Below are 4,661 nucleotides of genomic sequence, written 5' to 3' on the forward strand. Positions count from 1 at the left end.
TATATATATATATATATATATATATATATATATATATATATATATATCTTATGTTCCTGATAGGAATGTAAGATGGTGGGTACAATCACTTTGTCAGAACAGCCCAGCAGTTTCTTGAAAAGTTAAACATAAACTTACCATAAGAACCAGCAAGTCCATATTCCCAGGAATCCCCCCATGAGAAATAAAAAAACATACATCCACCAAATGATTCATGCACAAACATTCATAGCAGCATTATTTACAATAGCCAAAATGTGGAAACAACCCAAACATCCATCCACTGGTGAATGGATACACGAATGTGGTTATCCATCCAACGGAATACTACTCAGCCATGAAAAGGAAGACCCACTGATACACACCACACTTGGATGAACCTCAAATCTGTTATGCTAAGAAGCCAGATGCAGAAGACTACATGCTGTAGGGCTCTCTTTATTTGAAATAGCCACAAAAGGCAAATCGATAGAAACAGAAATCAGACCAGTGAATGCCTAGGACACTGTATGAGTGTGTTGCAGGAAGAGGGGAGGGTAGAGGCGGGGCTTAACTGCAAAACAAACACAAGGGAGCTTTAGGATGATAGAAATGTTCTAAAACGGGATTGTAGTGATAACTGCTCAACTCTGTAAATTTACCAAAAATCAGTGAATTGTACTGTTAAAATGGCTGAATTTTATTGTGAATTATACCTCAGTAAAACTATTTACTTAAGAAATAACTTACGCAGGGTCCCCGGGGTGGCTCAGTCGATTAAGCATCTGACTCTTGGTTTCAGCTCAGGTCATGATCTCAGGGTTGTGAGATGGAGCCTGGCCTAGGGCTCCACGCTCAGCAGGGCGTCTGCTTGGACTTCTCTCTCCCTCTCACTCTGCCCCTTCTCCTCATGCTCCCTCTCTCTCTAATAAATAAATAAATATTTAAAAAGTAACTTACTCATAACTCTACACCCCATAGAAATGGCTAAATGAGGAAGACGATAAGTAACAAACACAGTTCTCTCCCTTCTCTTTCTCTGCCAGCTCTCATTTCCTTCTGAGAAAAGAGATGGAATGGAGAGCAGCCTAGTGATTTGCACCAGTCTTAGCATGGAGGCAGAACTCCAGCATGGCCAGGCCCTGGCCCTCTCTTCCTTCAACCCCCTCTGCTCTCCCATGCCTTATTTCCACCCTAAACACACTGGCCTTCTTTTGGGACTTCAAAGCAGCAAGGTTCTTCCCACCTAAAGGCCTCTGTCTGTGCTAGCACCCCTACCAGGAATACATTCCCCTCCCTGCCTAGTTCTGCTCAATCTTTAGACCTCAGCTCAATTGCCTCTTCCGTAGGAAAGCCTTCCCTGAGCCAGGCCAGATCCCTCTATGAATTAATATCATAGACCGTATTATATCTTTCTTCTTGATGTAACTTACCACAGTAGCAACTTTGCATTTATTTAAGACATCATTTGATTCATGTTAGTCCAGTCCCCATGAAGACAGGGACCATATCCACTTTGTTCACTATTATACCTGAGGGCTCACTACAGTACTTGGCACGTAGTAGATGTTCAGTTAATTGCTGAAAGTTAAAATTCTAAACTTCTTAAGATCAAGAGATTACAGCGTTCAAAACTGTTATTTTGAAATATGATAATCCATCACATTATGCAATTATTATGTTCCCGAAATATTTCATGTGTCAAAGAACAAAAAAAAACTACAAAACACTAGTAAAAGCTGACCTTGCAGTTCACCATTTTATCATTTAAGGAGCTTTTTTTCTCCTCTCTAGTCAGGCTAAACAAGGAAAAAAATGCAAGAAAATACAAATTGCTAATATCAGAATGATCATCACTATTGGGCCCACTGACATCAAAAAAATACTAAGGGAATAACTCTGTGTGCACAAATTTGATGATTTATATGATATGGGTAGATTTCTTGAAAGATGCAAACTACCAAAACTCACAGAAAGACAAATAATCTGAATAGCCATATATCCATTAAAGAAATTTAATAAATAATTATTTTTAAATCTCCCCCCTCAAAAAGAAAACACCAAGCCCAGATGGTTTTACCGGTGAATTCTACCAAATGTTTAAGGAAAAAATAGTACCAGTTCTTCACAATCTCTTCCAAAAAATAGAAGCAGAGGGAACATGTCTTAACTCATCCTATGAGGCCAATATTATCCTAATACCTAAAGCAGATAAAGACACTATAACAAAAGAAAACTACAGACCAATATCTCTTTTAATATAGATGCAAAAATTACCAAGAAAATATTATCAAATCGAATCTAACAATGTATAGTAAGAATTATAAAGGACAATCATGTGGGCTTTATTCCAGGTATGCTGGGATAGTTCAACATTTGAAAATCAGTCAGTGTAGGGGTGCCTGGGTGGCTCAGTCATTAAGCATCTGCCTTCGGCTCAGGTCACAATCCCAGGGTCCTAGGATCGAGCCCCGCATCAGGCTCCCTGCTCCACGGGAAGCCTGCTTCTCCCTCTCCCACTCCCCCTGCTTGTGTTCCCTCTCTTGCTGTGTCTCTCTCTGCCAAATAAATAAATAAAATCTTAAAAAAAAAAAACTCAGTCAGTGTAATCCACTATATCAAAAAACTAAAGAAGAAAAAGCATATGATCATATCAATTGATACAGAAAAAGCAATTGACAATATCCAACACCAATTCATCATCATGAGAGAAAGAAAGAAAGAAGAAAGAAAGAGAGAGAGAGAGAAAGAGAGAGAGAGAGAGAGAGAGAAAGAAAGGAAAGAGAGAGAAAGAAAGGAAAGATAGAGAAAGAAAGAAAGAAAGAAAAAGAAAGAAAGAAAGAAAGAAAGAAAGAAAGAAAGAAAGAAAGAAAGAAAGAAAGAAAGAAAGAAAGAAAGAAAAGAAAGAAAGAGGGGGGAGGGAGGGAGGGAGGAAAGGAGGAAGGAAAAGGAAAAACTCTTAACAAACTTGTATTAGAGGAAACTTCCTCAACTCAATAAAGAACATCTACCAAAAACCCTACAGCTAACATCATACTTACTGGTGAGACTAAGATCAAGAATAAGGCAAAAAATCCCTTCTTACTACTCCTATTCAACATCATACTGGAAGTTGTAGCTAGTGCAATGAGACAAGAAAGAGAAATAAAAAGTATATTATTCACTGATGACATGATTTTCTATAGAAACCCCTCCCCAAAATTCTGCAAAACGCTATTAGAACTAATTAGTATAGCAGGACCATAGGATAAAGGTCAATATACAAAAGTTTTTTGCTTTCCCATATACCATCAAGGAATGAATAATCAGAATTTGAAAAAAGTGTGCCTGGGTGGCTCAGTTGGTTGAGCGACTGCCTTTGGCTCAGGTCATGATCCTGGAGTCCCGGGATCGAGTCCCACATCAGGCTCCCTGCTCGGCAGGGAGTCTGCTTCTCCCTCTGACCCTCTTCCCTCTCGTGCTCTCTATCTCTCATTCTCTCTCTCTCAAATAAATAAATAAAAATCTTTAAAAAAAAAGAATTTGAAAAAAATTATTCTATACCATTCACAACAGCACCAAAAAAAAAAAAAATGAAGTACTTTAGGTATAAATCTAACAAAATATGTATAGGATCTGTGTACAGAAAAGTTTAAAATATGAAAAAAGAATTTTTTAAATCTAAGCAAAGGAGATAGTCCATGTTCATGGATTAAAAGGCAATACTGCTAAGATGTCGATTTTTCCCGACTTGATATACAGACTCAGTGCAATACCAATGAAAATCCCAGTAAGTTAGTTCACAGGTATTGGCAAACTGATTCTGAAATTCACATGGAAGGGCAAAGGATCTAGAATAGCCAATACAATAGTGAAAAAGAAGAATAGATTTTTCTGGCTGTGGCTCGGCCTGGTGAGGAGCTCTGGTCTACCAACAGTCCATGCAGGTCCTCAGATTCAAGAAGATGGCCATAGCAGTGGAGCACTGCAAACCAGACAAGGGCCTCATCGAGACCAGTGGGCGGCCCCTGGAGATGATCGAGCCACGCTACAATACAGGCTACTGGATCTTGTTCCATTTCTAGGCAAGGAGCGATTTGCTGAGGTGGATATCCGCGTCCGAGTGAAAGGTGGTGGTCACGAGGCTCAGATTTACACAATCCACCAGTCCATCACCAAAGCCCTGGTGGCTATTATCAGAAATACGTGGATGAGTCTTCCAAGAAGATCAAAGACATCCTCATCCACAACAACCAGACCTTACTGGTAGCTGTTCCACAGCACTGCAAATCCAAAAAGTTTGGTGGTCCTGGTGCCCAGGCACACTACCAGAAATCCTACCGATAAGCCTATTGTGAGGATCAGAGTTCACCTTTATAATAAACAACTGTCACAGTACTTAAGGTTATAATAATAAAAAAAAAGAACAAATTTGGAGGACTCATGCTATCTTATTTCAGGACTAACAATAAAGCTACAGTAAATAAGACAGCAAAAGTTAGACACATAGATCGGTGAAATAGAACAGAGCGGCCAGAAATAGACCCATATAAATACAGCTGACTGATTTTTTACAAAGGAGCAAAACAAATCAATGGATAAAGTGTAGTCTTTTCAACAAATGGTGCTGGAACAATTAGACATCCATATGCAAAAAAATAAAAGTAAACTAAAAAACAGACACAGACTTTTTATCTTTCACA

General features: G+C 38.9%; 1 pseudogene; it reads left to right on the forward strand.

Annotated features, from left to right (window-relative positions):
- The first annotated feature begins 3,899 nt into the window (after positions 1 to 3,899).
- Positions 3,900 to 4,305, forward strand: LOC112811873 (small ribosomal subunit protein uS9-like; annotated as a pseudogene).
- Positions 4,306 to 4,661: the final 356 nt, after the last annotated feature.

This window comes from Callorhinus ursinus, unplaced genomic scaffold (genome assembly GCF_003265705.2).
Source record: "Callorhinus ursinus isolate GAN/ISIS: 27379988/994484 unplaced genomic scaffold, GSC_fseal_2.0 scaffold18, whole genome shotgun sequence".
NCBI lineage: Eukaryota > Metazoa > Chordata > Mammalia > Carnivora > Otariidae > Callorhinus > Callorhinus ursinus.